The sequence below is a fragment of the Protopterus annectens genome, chromosome 11.part0 (genome assembly GCF_019279795.1).
Source record: "Protopterus annectens isolate FY-2018-M chromosome 11.part0, PAN1.0, whole genome shotgun sequence".
NCBI classification, from domain to species: Eukaryota; Metazoa; Chordata; order Ceratodontiformes; family Protopteridae; genus Protopterus; species Protopterus annectens.
The window spans coordinates 133,791,424-133,809,948 of record NC_056745.1 but is presented as its reverse complement, the minus strand read 5'-3'; the positions used below and the strand labels follow the sequence as shown (position 1 = coordinate 133,809,948).

Here is an 18,525-nt window from a genome sequence, read left to right as displayed (position 1 = left end):
GAAGCTAATATCCTCAGAAAAGACGCCTCAGCTGTCATGACCTTTGGACCGACAGCTCCAAAACTTGGGATCAGATCAGAGAAGGAGTCACTATAGGCTGTGCTGAAGACTGTAGACTCACAGATCCAATGGGGGATGAAGCCTGAAGAATGCCCATTGGGATCTGAGTCATAAGAAACGTTCTCATCATTCTGTCCACATCCTGCTCTGACAAACTCTGGGAAGACCTGATGGAAGACGATACTGAAAGAGGTCAAGAAGTCTTCCTAGAGGTCTTCACTACAAAGAGAGATCTTAAAGTAGGAGAAATCGGCTCCGTAGAAAGGTGGGGAGAACAGATCCAAGGAGATCTAGGATGTGTGGTAGGATCTAACAAAGTTGGATCCTAAGTCTTTTTAGGTTTAGGATCCAAGGAAGTCAGATCCGAGGCCTTTTTTACTTTAGTTGGTGGCTCCAAACTTGGAGCCGATGGAGGAGAATGTATTGGGGAATGCTTTCTCAACTCCATGATCTCCAAAGTTTTTTGATGACTTGAGGGGGTTTGAGCCCCTAATGTAGAAGGAACAACATAAGATGCAGGCAACATCCCTTTCAGGATAAGCTTGTTCCGCCTGTTACTAATTGCCCAAGCGTTGAAACCCTGGCAGACTTTACATGAAACCTGAAGATGAGCTGGGCCTAAACAATATACGCACTCCCTGTGGGCATCAGAATTGGGTATCTTATGCCCACAGGAAGTGCATTTCTTGAAACCAGTAGGTTTGTCTACCATAGAAGAAAACACAGATATTAAACTGCTAAGAACAGATACTACATTTGACCTTAGCCAAAAGGCTGAGAGGTGATTATAGAAAAAGGTAGACAAGAAGAAAAAAATACCAGCAGTCTTAAAACGAAGTCCTTCAGAAGAGGTAAGGAAAGTGACAGATTGCCAGCAATGGTAAGTGGAGGCTACACCAAGTAGTAGAAATAAAAGATGTCTAATCTTACTCTAACTCGCTAACTAGGGTAAAGAGAGGAATAAAAAACTATTTCAGGAAAAAGATAGCAAGAAAAAAAATTTAAATTACTTACATTTTCTCTAACAACTATCTAGAACCTTGAGAGCTCAAAATCCCGACTGATTGCTAGAGCAGCAAACAAGATCTGAGGTAAAGCAGTAATGAGGGGTATTATGGGTAAAGGGAAGAGCTTGAGAGTCAGACCTTAGACTGAAAAAAGTGGCCGAGTCAGATCGAGGATCGCCTCCAAACCATTTGAGGAACAAATGAAAAGTACATCAGACCAATATTTATCCAAAGAGGAATGCTATGGACCAGGTTTGGGGACAAATGAGAAGCAATATTGGCTAGGGGAGAAAAAAGAGTTTAAGGAATGCTAGCACAGTCATTCTGTAGTGTTGGTCTGTCCGTTTTTCTGAAAGACCTTATTTTTTATTGTTATCTTCTGCCATCTATTTTTTTTTTCATTTTATTTGCCAGGAAATAACTGGTCTTATTTATTTGTCTTTTTAGTGTAAGAGGGAGGTCTATAAGATTTCTACTGGGGTATATGAAATATCTTAAAAACTGCCTGAATTAAGTTCCCTCCTTTCATCATATTGTTTGAGAACCTGCTTAGCAGATGATCCAAACAATACCTCTTTATATAAAGCTGAGTCCAAGATTTCAGACTTTACCTCCTTAACAAACATTTGGTTACATACCCAAACCTATCTTGCAGCAGTGCCCCTAGACATGGTATCTGCAGAATCATACAAAACCTTCACATCAGGTTTTCAAACCTAAAAAAGCTTAGAAACAATTTGCTTCAAAATAGAACTTTCTTCTGTAGGAAAAATGGAAGCCAATTCCCTCAAAATGTTCATATGGCATACCATAAATTTCCACATATATGCCTGGCAATTCAAAACTCTAAAAGATAAAGTGGAAGAAGACAACATTCTCCTGACTATACGGTCAAACATTTTATCCTCCTTATCACCAGAAGAAGATTTGGTATTGAGCACCAGTCTGTTACCACTATGACACACGGTTGAAATGGCAGTTCAGCCTGACCTAAGGTGAGAGAAAAGAAATTAAATTAGCACAAATTCTTTAAACATCCATTTGCTCCTTTTCCTCTAGTTACAATCTCCTTAACTCCAGATGGATTCTCAGGTCCTCTGAAGAAAATGTGGACTATCCCGTCTTGGCAGGCTGCACATCGCCAACACCAAACTGGATATTCTCCAAACGGCTGGTCTGAGCTGTGGCTGCTACCAAGGCTGAAATCATTGCTTCCTTGGTCAGGTTGGCATGCACCAATCCTCTGGCTTTGCACTCCTTAGTCAACTGGATCTTCGTCAGCTTGCTAAAATCTTCTGCTGATATTCTTCCCTGCTATCCCTGATTATCTAACTAAAAAAATAAAACTGTGGATTTAAATTCTGAATATTTACCTCATGGCTGTCAAGAGTGCACACCTTAATGATAACTACCCACTGGTTACTGGAATCCAATTAAAAATTCAACCGCTGCCACCAATTAAATGTGATGTCCAGCTAATATCCCACTCAGCTGGCAATAATAATGTGAAGTCCCCCACTTAATACCCAGGTGAGAAATTAAGGATCCTCAATCCTCACCACTGATTCCAGTGTGGAAGTGTCAGGGAAAACACTAGAGCACAGAGTACACAAGTAAAATTCTACAATTTCCCCTAAAGAGCACAACAAGAACATGCTCTATTTCTTGGGACTGGACTATATACCTCTGTCCACCCCAAATGTAATCCTTTATCATATACTTCAGAGCAATGTGTTCAAGTTTAAGACCTCTGACTCACTCACACTCAAAGTAAATTTAAATCTCACACACTCAAACACTTATGGGAAGCCTGACACAGATTCCCAGCTATGTTCCCTCCCCAATACAAATGGTAACACTGCCACCACAGTCAGACAGGTCTATACACCCTTCAAAGGGGAATCAATTATTAAAAATTAAATATCAAAATAAATTGCAGCTATGACCAGAAGCAGAAAAGTATCCAATGTGACCTGGGGAGTATCAAACAGGTATAAATACTCTCCAATCTCTAAAGAACACACTGATTGTCCAGCCACAAAGTAAAGTAACGAAAAACATTTAATAATAACTAAAATGATTACAAGAATGTAAATCAATAACTTTCAATAAACACCAGAATTCAATCACCAGAAATGTAAAATTAAACTCTAGGACAGAAGTCCATCTTTTTAGAAAAAAACTCTTATCTACATAACTAAACTTTCCTAATCTAACTAGAGAATACTGTCCCTGATCTAATCTAAAACATAACAGCAAGGCAAAGGCAGGCTTACAGTTTTTTTTGGTGAGTTATTTTTCCTGGGTACCCACTGACTGCAACTCTTCACTAACTGCTCAGCACTGTAACTGACTTCAATAGTCTGTTTTATAGTCCCCTGGTTAACAGTCTCAACTGTCTTATTTTAAAAACAACAGACATCTGTTTGAAAAGTTTCTTTTTCCTGCCAATCAGCAATTCAAATAATCACCTAACAACCAGGAGCATTCTAATGACATCACCTACTGTTCAGCTGATTCTCCACAAACAGTTTGTACTTTAGAATCTCCCTCACAAACATGTGCAATTAGAAATGTATCAAAACACTGACAGATTCTTTAAACATTTTGTATGAACAGGGAGATACTCAACATTTTAAAAACTTATTTACATTTTCACAATTAGACATGCTGGCATACAATACAAATTAATTGGGGAATATACACAAATCTCCTACCAGACATGCTAACACAGATGACAGTGTTTTCATTTTCCTCACAACAGCTTACCTGCATTTTCAGTGGCTGATAGCTGAGTATCAGGATGAATACAGGCATCATTGAACACATCCTCTGGGGCTGGCAGTATAGGAGGAATGGGAAGAAATGTGGTATATCCATATGTAACATATATCACCTAATTTCAGGGAGAATATCTATTTGTTACTATAAAAATACCTCTTTCGTCCTAGAAATAGTCTAATTAAAAGAAAATCCCCCCACAAGACATAGAAATGAATGTTTTCTTCATAATTCAAGGGTGGGGCTTGGGGAATCTGAAGAATAAGCCCTATCTCTGACAAAATCAGAATCATCAGATCCTGTTTCCTTAGGAATAACTATACAGGGAATACCCATCTATAAAGGCTTCTGCATTGCATGATTTACTGCCTATAATGCTAGTCTAGTCATGATAAGGAACTCATGTTTTTTTTAATAATAATGACTTAATCAGCACATCAATGTTTATCTTTTTGTTTTTTTTCTTAACAGGAGTTCTGGCAGAAGAGGATCAATTTGAAGGAGGAATGCCTGCCCACTCTAATGGTCTCTTGCACCTGTTACCCTAAGAAGAATCTTTCTGAGTGTCTCACAAACCTAAGGAAGATGGTTATTCCATACCAGCATAGGACATTGGAACAGCAGATTAGAATGTTGCTGACCCTCAGTGCATGCTGTTGAAATGACTACAACATTAGAAGTTGGGGAAGTAAGTGGTCTGAGGAACAACCACTGGCCACTGCAGGTTCACCCACTCTCAGCTGAGGTGTAGGCTAAGTCTGTGACAACTGCAGGGACTCCCTAGTAAGTGATTTGTTCCCCTTGGTACTGCAGTAGAGCAGTCAGCTGAACTAGAGTGAGAATCCATGCTGTAATTGGGGAAGAATCACTAAAAGCTATAAGCATTGCTTGGGACAAAAGCCATCCCATTGTTATATTCTATGCAGGATATAAACACATATAGGTAAGATTACTGCTGCAGTGATCAAATGATGAACAGCATGTGAATCTCTTGCAGCCTCAGGTGAGCTGCTACCACCACCATGCTCTTGGTGAACACCCAGAGGAATATGGTAAGACTGAACAGCAGGGCTCTGAACTAAAAGTACCTGGCTTCAAGATAGGAGTGTAGGTATCTTCTGGATGCTTTGGCTATTTTGATGTGAAAATAAGCATCTTAAAGATTTATCAAGCATACAGGTTCATGGGTAGGTACTAGCTTATCGGCCCAAGGGCCTAAGTAAGCCTAGCCAATAAGGTTCCCTGGTTTACTTCACCCAAGAAAGTTATTTTCCTGTGGCCCAGTTGAGCAGAGCCACAGAAGTGATCCCCGGGGTGTATTTCCTATTTTCCCATTCACTCATCAAGATTTTTCTTGAAGAGTGCTAATGAGGAACTTTGCTTGACATAGATGGGTAGCTTGTTCCAGAGTATGGGAAGTCTCTGGGACATAAATCTATCCCTCCAGCATGTCTTGTTTATTGTGGTGACAAGGTTTAGGTCCCTAGAACTGTAGCTCGGAGGGATTGGGATTTCTTTAGGTGTAGCATGTCCAACAGCTATGGGTTTGACATAGCTTTATATGTTAGGCAGAGATCATCTCGGAGTAGGCAAAATGTTACGGAGTAAAGCTGGAGTTTTTTGAGATGGTCAGTGTAGGGCATCTATTTGAGGCCAGTAATCCTCTTTTTGAGGTACTTCTGTGGCCTTTCCAGCTGCTGTAGATGTCTTGTGAGGTACATTCCAAAAGGGGCATTGTACTCTATAATGGGTCTAATGAGTGTTGAGTAGAGGGGAGCAATGACCTCTTTTTTCCTGGATGAGAACCCTTATGTGATGAGGTGTGCCACGTAGAAGGATTTCCCGACTACTGTGGCGATCTGATTTATCAAAGGACAGACTACGGTCCATCTGGGTCCCAATGTCTCTTATCACACATTTGGAGCTAAGTAGACTGCCGCATATGTGGTAGTTCATGGGTAGAGAGTTTTTACCAAAGGGGATGACAGTGCACTTTTTGGCACTGAGCTTGAGGCCATGGCTTTGACACCAGGCATCTGTCTCAGAAAGGCCCTTCTGTAGGATGTCCACATCATTTGGGGACTCGACTATGGCTCCTAGTTTGCAGTCATCTGCAAACTTCGTTAGCCAAAGGCCTTCTCTGTTAGCCTGTACTTCAGAGAAGTAGATACCAAACAGGAGAGGTCCCAGGACTGAACCCTGTGGTACTACACTTGTCACTGGTTTGAAATCAGATTTGGAGTCTGCAACTTTTACAGTCTGGGTTCTGTCAGTGAGCCAGTTGGTAACCCACCTTGCGACGTAGGGATTTATACCTAGTTTAGTTAGTTTAGCTATAATTCCAGAATGGGGGATGGGGTCGAAAGCCTTGGCGAGGTCAAGACAGGCTGCGTGAGCCACCTTACCCTCATCTACGGCTTTGGTGACTGCCTCAAAGAAGTCAATCAGGTTCAGGAGGCATGATCTGCCTTTCACAAACCCGAACTGGGTGGGGTCCAGAATTTGGAAGTTACCAATGTCTTTGTTTATGAGTTCCATAATGATACGTTCCATGGCCTTACAGACCAGGCATGTCAGGCTAATAGGGCAATAGTTCCTGGGATCAGTGGTGGCTCCCCCTTTCTGAAGTGTAGTTGTTTGCCTGTAGACAAGACAAAACTGCTGGAAGAGTGACCATTCCGAAGGGGGGTCTTCATTACATATTGGTTGAGTTTGCTTAGTTCCAAGATTGTCCTGAAGTCATTATTTTTCATTAGAACCCAAAAGAACCTGGAGTAAAAACATGACCCTGTCTGATCTGGTGGGACCTCTTGGATGGCTCTTTTTTCTAGACAGGACAGAGTGAGTGCCTTTTTTGGCAGCTTTTTGCTGATGGATGGCACATCTGGGACCAGCTAACATGAAATTGGAAGAGGGTGGTAAAAAAGAATTGAACAGCCTCAGGCTATTAACCTTCTTACTCAAGAAACCTGAGTGGTGGCCATCCATGCAGGAGATTACAGTATTAGAGGGCCACTGTCTACCTCCAGGGGAAGCAGATGGTCAACCCTTCAAAGGCAGTTAGGCTGTATGTCTGAGAAAGTACAGTTGCATAAGTCCTACTTATTTGTATCAGTATATGTTCAAATTGCTCACGGTATCAGTCTCATTTTGGGTTATATGCCAACGTAACCTGGTACTGGACTTCCAAGATGGCTGCACACTGACTAACAGCTTAATTCTAGCTCTCTCAGTGTGGAAACAGAAACTCAGCAGAGATGGCCAGTGCTTTTGTGTTTATAGGTAAATTTCACTAACTGGCTAGTAAGCGTACTGCCTGGATGCCAGGAAAAAAGAAATACAGAGGACCTAGGAAAAATCAGCTACAAAAAGTGAGGAAGAAACACTGACTGGGGAAAGTTCTGCAGCTGTTCAGCAAAAAAACAATGCAAGCTCCAGACATGAATTCCAGCAACATACAGGAAGATATAAGACAATTGCACACATAAGTGGTTAAAATAAGCAAAACACTGATGGAGTATATCAACACAAACAACAAAAGGCTGGAAACAATGGAAGAAATTTTACACAAATATTCAGATGAGGTGATAAAGCCCCATAAATCAGAGCTTGAAATGAAGAAAAGGCTGGCTGAATATGAGACTGCTCAGGAGGAGATGTTTCAAAAAATAATAGAATTGGAGGACATACCACATAGGAAAAACCTGAGATTTGCAGCTATACCAAAGAAGCTGGAAGGAAAAGACTGCATTAAATTTATGAAAGCACAAATAAGCAACTGGACTGGCATTCCACAGCAGGAGTTGTTAGTTGAACGGGTACATCGTGTGTATGCTCCAAACTTGACTATGAGAAAGCAACCTAGACATTTAATAGTAAAGAAGTAATCCTATCAGCAGAAAGAGTTATTTTGACAAAACTGTGGCAGAAGGACAAAGTACTAAAAGTGGGAGACAGCAGATTGTTTGTGGAGAATGATTACTCATTGTACACCAGGCAGAAGAGAAGCAAATTTATTCCACTATTCAGGGAATGTCAAGAAACAGGTGTGAGATTCAAACTGCTGTACCCAGCTGTCTTCAAAGTATTTTTCCCTGGAGGGACAAAATCATTTTTTGATGAAGTACATGATAAGGACAACATACAAATGTTTGTCCAACAAAAATTGAGCTGTGAAACAGTAAGAAATGCTGCTTCTTGTTCTTCTGGTAATAAAGACCACAGAGAGACTATATCTGTGAAACATTTTCCAATGTTTCAAATGACAATGTTGTGGAGTGATGGAAGGGAACATGAGAGTTCACTAGAAGAATTGAGAGTATGCTGGAAATGAAGCAAATACAGGATTTGGGAGATGAAATGAACAGCAATAAAACCAGTAACAATGTGGGATTACAATACAATAATTATATGCATGAAATATGACAGAACAAGGAAATCTGGAAATATTGGACTTTTTCAGAATTTGTTGGACTTGTGGGGGACTCTAAAGCGTATGCCCTATTTCATGTCATTAATGTTCAAAAAATGCTTTGGGGAGGGGAAGAGGAGGGAGAAAGATAACTGTAAGTAATTTTGTTTTCTTACTAGCACTATCTTTGTGGTGTATGGTTTTCTTTTCATGCTATAAAGTAAATTGTTTCAGTTATTTTTAAGTATAATGGGGTTGTAAACAGGTGCTGCTTTTTTTCTTTTCGTTCTCCCTTCTCTCTCTCTTCTTGTTCAGTTTTAAGAAACTGTAGGCAATGCAATGAAAAAAGCCTGGTTAAATGAGCATAACAAAATAAAAAAAATAATGTGCTTTTTCTCATTCTTGCATGAGGAAATGACTGAATTAAAGACCTTAGACTGATTCAGTAGCAAGTTTTAAGAGTAGGGAAGTAAATGAAAAAGAATTTCAAATATTATGAGGCTTTTTTTCTATCAAATATATGTATGCTCAGTAGCAATTCTGCAGCTGGTCTTCGTGTTTCCATGGAAACAATCTGATAAACATAAACTGTCTGCCTGATTCTCGTGTCTCCATGGAGACAATCTGATAAAGAGAAACTGGCTACAGTCTGCTGGAGATTGATTAGCTGAAGAAAATAAAACGAAAAGAGCATTTGGCTAGGAGATAATGTTCTTTGAAAACATTCAGGTTTTTTTTCCAGCTGGGAGAGCTATAAAGAAAAGACAAAACCAATTAGTACTTAGTAGAAGCACAGGCTGTAGGGCGGCCACGGTGGTGCAGCGGTTAGTGTTGCCGCCTCATAGCAAGAGGTTCTCTGGTTCAATCCTTGGCTGGGGTGCCTTCAGTGTGGAGTCTGCAAGTCCTCCCTGTGGTCATGTGGGTTTCCTTCGGGTGCTCTGGTTTCCTCCCACACCCCAAAGACATGTATCTGTCGAAAAGAGAGGAATGTAAGGAATGGGTAGTGGAGATTATTCAGAAGCTATTAGAGAGGATAGAAATTTCTTCGGAAAATATAGCTAGGGAGAGGGATAAAAATAAGGTGGAGTTTAAAAATATGGTGGAAATAAAAGAAAGGGAGCTATGGTTAAGAAGTAACAAGAATTATTTAGCGGGACTGGCAAATGTTAAATTATTGCAGAATAAGAGGAATCTCGCAGAACAAGAAGAGGATCAGCTGCAGAATACTAAGCAGAAAATAAGGGATTATCTCAATAATATGCACAAGTTTAGAAAGATTGCTGTTAAGCAACTGTTTTTTGATAATAACAGTAGAGTACAAAAGCTTTAAGCACAAAGACTCAGGCAAGAGAAAGTAGAAAGGGCTGTCATCAAGCTTTGGAAGCCTGTAACAAGGAAAGTAACAAGAGATCCTGTAGAGGTATTAGGAATATTTCAGAAATTCTATGAAAGTCTGTATCAAACAGAGACATATGGAAATCAAGAAAAGTTACAAATGGAAATGTTTATGGAAAAATTAAATATGCCAAGTAGATGAGGCTCAGTTTGTTAACAGTTAGGATAGGAGGAGATGAGATAAAAATTGTGATGTATAACCAATCTACAGGAAAGTCATACCACAGACAACCAATAGAGATATCCATACTGGTGGTGCACCTCGATATTATGGGCTAATACATATAGTTTCAGTGCCCCATTTTTATGAAAGTAAAAGTATAAATATAAGTAAAACATGGAATTGTATCCAGAATAGAATTTTAGACAGATGATGCATTCATCACAACGTAATACCTATGGACCTGAGAGTACTCTGGATGCCGACATATGGAGAAACATATCTGGAGTTACTCAAAAGGTGGTAAACTTTGAATACTAAACTAAGTTTTGATTACAATAAATTACATCTTGAGTTTTTCAAACCCATGGAAGAAGAGTTGATAAACAAAGTAGAGTAGAGTGACTATAGAAAGATATTGAATGGAGTTATACAGCTGATATGTTCATGAAAAGATTGGATAATTTATATAATAATGTATCAGAGTGTTATTTCAAACTTGAAAAATTTAAAAGCAGGAAATTGGTAAGAGAGATTTTCATGATTTTAAAAGAAGCCATATTTATGTATGGCCATAAACTCAGGCAAAGGAAGTAATAGCAGAACACAACAATATTCAAGAAAGACCAGTTGAGTCAGTGGCATCTCCATCTTTGATCATTGAAACTGCCACTTCTGTAGATGTGGATAAAACTAACAACAGTCAATTGGATATGGTAGATGAACTTCAATATAGCTTGCACAAGATGAATACATCACAATGTAGTCTAGAATTAGGTGCTATATGCAAAGAACACACTGTACCAGTATCATTTTTTCTGTACTTGCCGGTGAGTTTGAAACAACCTTGGACAAGCAAACTGATATGCTCTCAAAGCAGGGGACAAAGGAGAAGAAAGCTATAAAGGGAAATGCAGCATCTGAGCAAGGAAGGTCTGATGTGAATGCACTGGTGATTAACATATCTAATTTCATATTGAAGAATGAACACCTGTCAGTGTTGAATAAAGGTCTGCCTTTTGTTCCTGCAGTACCATCTAAACTAAGTGATGTCATACTGAATCTTAAGTTGTTTGGTTGAAATATAATGCTGAGAAGTATGGTTGGTAATCAATCACTACAGATTGTAAACATTTAAAAAATAAAGCAGTACTTTTACACCAGAATTAAATTCTCTGATTGAGACATTCCCATGGGTTTGTAAAAGTGACATATCCAATGTTCTTAGTGAACCATGTCTTTGCCATTTTATAAAATGAACAAGGATGAAATGAAAGCTTTAACAGAGCTCCAAACAAACAGTGATATAACTTTAAGACCAGCAGACAAAGGAGGAGCCATTGTTATTATGAATACATCACATTACATTAATAAGATGCTCAGTATATTGGGGGATCCTGCTCTTCTTCTTCTTCTTTCGGCTTTTTCCCGGTTAGGGGTCGCCACAGCAGATCATCTGTCCGCTAAGAATTGGCAGTGGAGTTTTTACAGGGTCAAGTTGCCAGCCCGGAACCCAACCTTCCACAGAAGGCACAGACATGCACACACTCACACCTAGGGCCAATTTAGAGTGTCCAATCCACCTACTGCATGTCTTTGGGATGAGGGAGGAAACCGGAGCACCCGGAGGAAACCCACGTGACCACAGGGAGGACATGCAGACACCGCACAGAAGGCACCCCAGCCGAGAATCAAACTAGAGAATCTCTTGCTGTGAGGCGGCAATACTAATCGATCCTGATACTTATGTGAAAGTCACCACATTAACAACTAATACATTCATCAGCTTGATACATGATACCATATATGACATGTATATGAACAGAATGATTCCGCAGGACCTCTATGAATATTTAATTGTGGATAAACCAATGATTCCCATTATTAATTACCTTCAAAAGGTTCAAAGAAATCGAGATGATCCCCCATTGTACCCCATTGTTTCAGGGAATAGCTGGGCTACAGAACCAGCATCTATATTAATTTAACATACGCTGAAGGCTATATTACATAATGCCCCTTCAATACTAAGAGATACACAACAGTTTTTGGCCTCTCTATATGAATTTACCAGCACTCATGATAGAATTGTTAACTGTTTCATGGTGATTTTTGATGTACAGAACCTGTTTACTGTCATCCCGAATGACTATGGTATTGACTCTATAAGGACTTTATTTGCACAATAAAAGTGAATAAAACAATGAGACCATTATGGTAATATGCACACTGTTAGAGCAGATACTAGAAAATAATATATTCAACTTCAGTGAAGAGATATACTGGCAGGAATGGGGTGTAGCTATGGGCACCCCTTGTGCCAATAGTTATAAAAATCTAATGTTGGCTAATTGGGAAGAAGAATATGTATTAAGCAGTCACTCACTTTCATCCAACATCAAATTTTGCAAGTGTTTTGTGGATGATGTGCTTTTGTTATGGGTTAGGACCATGGAGCAGCTTAATGAATTCATTCAATATCTTGAAAGGAGAACTTTGTTTCCCAGATTTAGTATGAAGGCATCTAAAACAGTGATATATTTCTTAAATGTTGCTTTACATATGGAAGAGGATGGCAGTATGAATACCAATATGTACCAGAAGGACTGCTGGAATAAATCATCTGTTTTACTATAAGAGCATGCATCCTGGCCATGTATATCATAACATTTTGAAGGGGAAATTATTAAGAACATATCGACTATGTACACAGGATGAAGATTATATGCGGGCATATCAACATATTAAATGTAATTTCAAATCAAGAGGCTACAAAGATAGACAAATTAAAAAATCTGCTATGGAAGTGATGGATTTAAGAAACACGAAAGGGAAAACATTGTTTTCTAGACGAGAATAGTCAGGCACAGACACCCAAGACATCTATGGATCAGAGTGTAAAAGTGCTGTTGACATATTTGAATGACATTAAATATGTCTGTGACATCATCAGAGATAATTGGAAGATCCTCACCATAGATCAAGAGACTAGAAACATAGTAGGAAATAAACCCTCTTTCTGCTTCAAGAATGGTTTGAACCTAAAAAGACGTTTATGTCAGGACTTAAGATATAATGCCTGTCACAGATCTAACAGGACTGGCACATACCCATGCTGGGTTTGTAAAGTATGTAACTATATACATATTACCAATGAATTTGTACATCCTATTTTTGGCAAAAAATACAAATTAACCCAATATGCTGACTGCAGGACTCGGAATGTAGTTTATCTTGCAATATGCAGACTGTGTACCGCTTTCTACATTGGGAAAACTAACAGACAACTAAAGGAAATGATTTTACAACATTTAAGAGATATTTGTACTGGTGATATTAAGAACACCCTGGAGAAACATATTTTGGCCAATCAAGGACATTTCTTTAACTTTATGGTGCTTCAGATTTTAACAGAGAATATCAGAGGTGGTGACTTTGTAAATTGGACTGAAACTGCAGAGATGAAATGGATAGCCAATCTTTAGGCTGACAAAGTACCTGGACTGAATGGGTAGACTCCCCTCAACCCCGACATAAAGGGACGCAGGCTAGTCCATAGAATCTGAAAAAATGTTTGGCTGTAAAAAATTTTTTGTTACACTTTCGTCTGAGTATCTCAGTAATACGGAAAAGCTAAGCAGTGAGCTATACGCTTTGCTATAGATTATGACTAGAACTTGTTTCCACGACAGTTGCATTAAATTACCTAACTGGCCATGTACTGTTTATTTATTCATTGTAGATATAGTTCTGTGTTTTCAAAAGAAGGTGTTGCAAACAAATGCATCAGCCAGTAGTACTTAGATACACTATCATCATGGATTTCTATTGGTTGACTCGTTATATGCTATGCTATAGACCAAGACTGGACACCTGCCTTAACAGTTGTATTAAATTATTTGATTGGCCATGTACTGTTTATTCATTCATTGTGGATGTAATTCTGTGTTTTTGAAAGGGGGTGTTTCATATAAATGTATCAGCTAATAGCATTTAGATATACCATCATCGTAGAATTCTACTGGTTGATTTTGATTTGCCTCTAAAGTTAAGAGATATATGTAGTCATCATCAAAGACTGAGTTTTGAGATGCACTATGCTTTATTGATAATGATTGGCCTTTTTTTCCTTTCAATTGTTGCATACATTATATTTGATGTGAATTATTCATACATTTGTTGCAGATACAATTCTGTGTTTTACTTATATTTATACTTTTACATTCATAAAAGCAGGGCACTAAAACCATATGTATTAGCCAATAATATGGAGGTATACCACCAATATGGATGTCTCTACTGATTGTCCATGGTTTGCCTTGACGAAAGGTGCATACATTGACAAGCAGATGATGCGGACATAGTTCATGCTTTATTTACATATATATTCATGAAAGGGGGATTGAAAGCAAATACATGAACCAACAGTATTGAACTGCAACTATGGATGTTTCTATCGGAGGTTTGATTCACCTTAACGAAAAGGGATATACGTGAATAAGTGAATGATGATTGGACAGTTATATTTTAAATAGCTATCTCCATTACTTTTTGACAGATCTGATGAAGAGTTTTAATGTAACTTGAAAGCGCTTTCCTATTTTAACTTTGTTATTTTATTAAAGTTTGTGCTTTGGTTTGGGGTAGTCGGACTGACTTCTTTTCTCTTCATTGCATGTTTTATTCAGTCCCAACTTTTGGTAGCTGCTGGTGTTTTCCTTCTTTCGTTTAAAGGTTGATTAGAAGGATATAAGAGGGATCAGAGGTGAAAATTAAAGTGGGCGGAGTCCTCTCTGATAATTTCTGCTTGAGCAGAGGAACCAGGCAGGGGTATCCTCTTTTTCGTTTGTTATTTGCAACGTATTAGAACCACTGGCAAAGAAACTAAGGGACTCAGAAATTCAAGGATAGAATTGGTATGGTAGCTAAGAAAAGCTGGCTCTGTTTGTAGATGATATTATTTTATACCTAAAATAAGCAGAAAGAGACATTATAGTGTTGCGGAACATTTTGAGACAATTTTAAATATTTTCAGGATACATAATTAATGAAATTAAAATAGGCAATAGCGGTAAATTATGTACCCACACAAATTGATTCAGCAATATTTGTATTTATGAGACATGATAAAATGAAGTATTTAGGAGTATGGATTAAAATGATTCTGGTGTGGCAGCTAAGGATATGGCAGAAGAGACTACAAAAGATAATACAGAAACTGAGACAATGGAAGCTTTGTTATATTGATATGGCTAGTAAGATACAGTCAAAATGTTTTTAGTCCCCTTTAGTCTTATACATAGGTCAGGCATATTTTTATCAACCAGAGCACAAATTCTGGATAGCAATTAATAAAGAGCTGAAGGACTTTATCTTGGAGGGGAAGATGGTAAGAGTCAAGTGGGATAAACTGATTCTTCCAGTATAGCAAGATGGATTGGGATTACCCAATTTGAAGGGATATTTCAGAGCTACACAGTTAAGGCTCTTATACATATTACAAGCAGAAAATAAGAAGTTATGCACTCACCATAACATTCCATCTGTATTGCCAATTTTTTTCTCTCTCCTCACGTATGGGTCTGGATCTGATCCTTCAGATCCGACTCGGCCATTAGCAAGCTCGTGGCAACCAAAAAGCTCTTGGATACTACCCCTTACCTACAAGCATCTTTCCCCATTGCCTCAGATCTTGTTTGCTATAATTACATAAATACAGAAAAGTGAAATTTCAGTATTTAACATACTAGAAGATCTTAAAGTATAAGGAAGATCAATCTAATCCTTTAGAACCTCTTTCATTCAACCAAGAAACCCATGGAAGGGGGTTGGAGGGAGAGGATGTGAGGAGAGATGAAAAAATCAACACTACAGATGGAATGTTATGGTGAGTACATAACTTTTTAATCTGATATTGTCAATTTTTCATCTCATTCTCACATATGGGACTGAGTCCCCAGCTATCTTTACCCCAGGTCGACTCACAGGAAAATATTCCTCAGAACCATTGCACCAAAGGAGGCCCTTCTCCTGGAGACCAAATCTAACTTGTAATGAGTGATAAAGGTATGATGGTTTGCCCAAGTGGCTGCTGCAAAAATATCATCCAAGGAGGCATTCTTCTGAAAAACTGCAGATGTGGCCATAGCCCTGGTAGAATCAGCCCAAATGGACTTGTCAGGCTTTATGCCTTCTGAGGTGTAAATAAAGGAAATACAACTGGAAAGACATTTTGATAAGGTAACTTTCGTAACTGACAGGCCTTTCCTACGGCCTGCAAATGCAATAAACAATTGGTTTGCTTTCTGAAACTCTTTAGTTCTATGTAAATAGAAATGTAACTGTCTATGAACATCCAACAAATGTAGTACATATTCACTCTTATTAGTAAAATTAGGGAAGAAAGCAGACAGATGTATAGTCGCAACTTTGGGCAAGAAAGAGGGGTTGGTACGCAAAGAGACCATCTTTATGAAAAAACAAATACAGGGGGCTGGAAAGATTGTGTCTGAATTTCTGATATCTATCTTGCTGATGTGATAGCCACCAAAAAGAGTGTTTTCCGTGAAAGGAATTTAATATCACAAGATGCTGCAGGTTCGAAGGGTAGTTGAACAATCAGGTGTAGAACCATATTTAGATCCCAAGGAGGAGAGGTATCTTTGTGTGTGTATGTGTGTGGGGGTTAACAACATAGTCCCTTTTAAGAAGGCTTTGCAAAGTTTGGGGGAAATTAAAGATATGTTGTCTACCCAATGTGAGAATTTGAAATGGCTGCTAACTGTACCTTAATAGTAGATGGCACAGCTCCGTTATTGAAAAGGTGAGCTAAAAATTCCAGAATGAAGTGAATGGGAGTCATGATGGGATCCATATTGTGTTGTTGTGCCCAGATTATAAACCTCTTCCATTTGCTCCTATATAGTTTTTGAGTGGATGACTTATGGAGGATATTAGAATATGACGGACCAGGAAGGAGAGCATAGGCTGTCTGGCAATCAACGGAACTGGAAGAAACAAGCCATCAGCTTGAGGTTGTGAAGGTTAGGATGAAGCATTCCTGTCAGGTATGACAGCAGGTCTGGAAAGGGTTCCAGAATCCAGGGCTCCTTCTGTAGATGAGGCCAGAGGAAAGGAAACCAGATTTGCCGAGGCCAATACAAGGCAATTAGGATTACTGCTCTCTTTGATCTCTTGGCTTTCTGATGGAATTTGGAAATCAAGGGAATTGGGGAAAAGGCATACAATAGACCAGGAGGCCAATCATGTACTACAGTACCCCTCGGGGACTGCCCTGGTGGGGGAATTAGGGCAAAGTAGCTACTGCATTTGTTGTTTAGGGGAGATGCAAAGCAATTGCTGCAAGGCTGGCGCTGACATGCAGAAAATGTTCTCTGCTACTTCCTGGTTGAGAAATTACTCATGAGGCATAAGAATGGCTCTGCTCAACTTGACTACTATGATGCTGGACCTTCTGGAAATATGCATTGCTATCAGAAAGCGGCTGGATGAGATCACCCATTGCACATCCTGAGCACTTTTCCACATAGAGGGTATGATCTGGTTCCTCCTTGTTTGTTTATGTACCATACTACCGACATGCTGCCTGACTTAATCACTGCCATCCCCAGAAGAAGAACAGTCTGTAAAGCCTGCAACCTTAGAAGCTCTGTCCTCATCTCCAGGATGTTTATGTGGAGCTTGGCCTTGTCTGTGGAACAGGTACCTTGGACAGTCTTCCCAGATAATGCCCCCCACCCTATTTGGGAAACATCCATGATCACCATAGCCTATGGTGTAGGGGAAACAAATGGTTAACCCTGTGTCACCTGCTCTGAACAAATCCACCATGAGCTATCCTTTTTGCATATGTCTGTTATGAGAATTTGATGAGACATTGGTTGATGAATTATTGACCACTGAGAAGCCATTACAGAATTTGCATGTGATACCAGGCTAGTAGAGCCAACACAATTAATGCAACTATAGATCCTAATGCCTATAGAACATGATGTGCAGCTACCTTCTTGCTCCTGATTAACCTTGAAGTTTGCCTTCTGATTGTTAAAACCCTGGAAGCAGCAAATTTCGCAATCATCTGATTAGTGTCTAGCAGTACTCCTATGAACTTTAGTGTTAGAGTTGGTTCCAAATGAGATTTTTGGTAATTTATGGTTATGCCTAATTCTGAACAAAGATAAAGAACAGAGTTTCTTGTTTGAACAAGTAGATGCCTGGTCAGGGCAGAAATTAGCCAGTTGTCTAAGTAAGGAAACACCCGGAATCCTTGTCTTCTCAGGTGAGCTGCAACCACTGTCATGCATTTCGTGAACACTCTGAAGGCTGTAGTGAGACCAAAGGGCAGTGTTCTGAACTGATAATGACTGTCTCCCAGCTGGAAGCATAGAAATCCTCTGAAGCATCTATCCATTTTAATATGGTAGTATGCATCCTGAAGATCTATAGAGCACATCCAATCATCCTGTTCCAGAAAAGGAAGTATGGACTGTACAGTGACCATTCGGGACTTGCACCAACAAGCCGACTTATTCAATCGGTTGAGATCCAAGATTGTTCTCCAGTTCCCTGTTATCTTTGGATCCAAAAATAACCTTGAGTAAGTTCTGAACCCTCTCTGATCTGGGGGGACCTCTAGGAAGACTCTTTTTTTTCTAGTAGTTTCTGAATTTGAGCAACTGCTTAATCCCTTT

At 39.2% G+C, this 18,525-nt stretch overlaps 1 pseudogene; it reads right to left on the bottom strand.

Moving 5' to 3' along the window:
- Positions 1–645: 645 nt before the first annotated feature.
- On the bottom strand, positions 646–846 carry LOC122816007 (annotated as a pseudogene).
- Between the last annotated feature and the right edge of the window lie 17,679 nt (positions 847–18,525).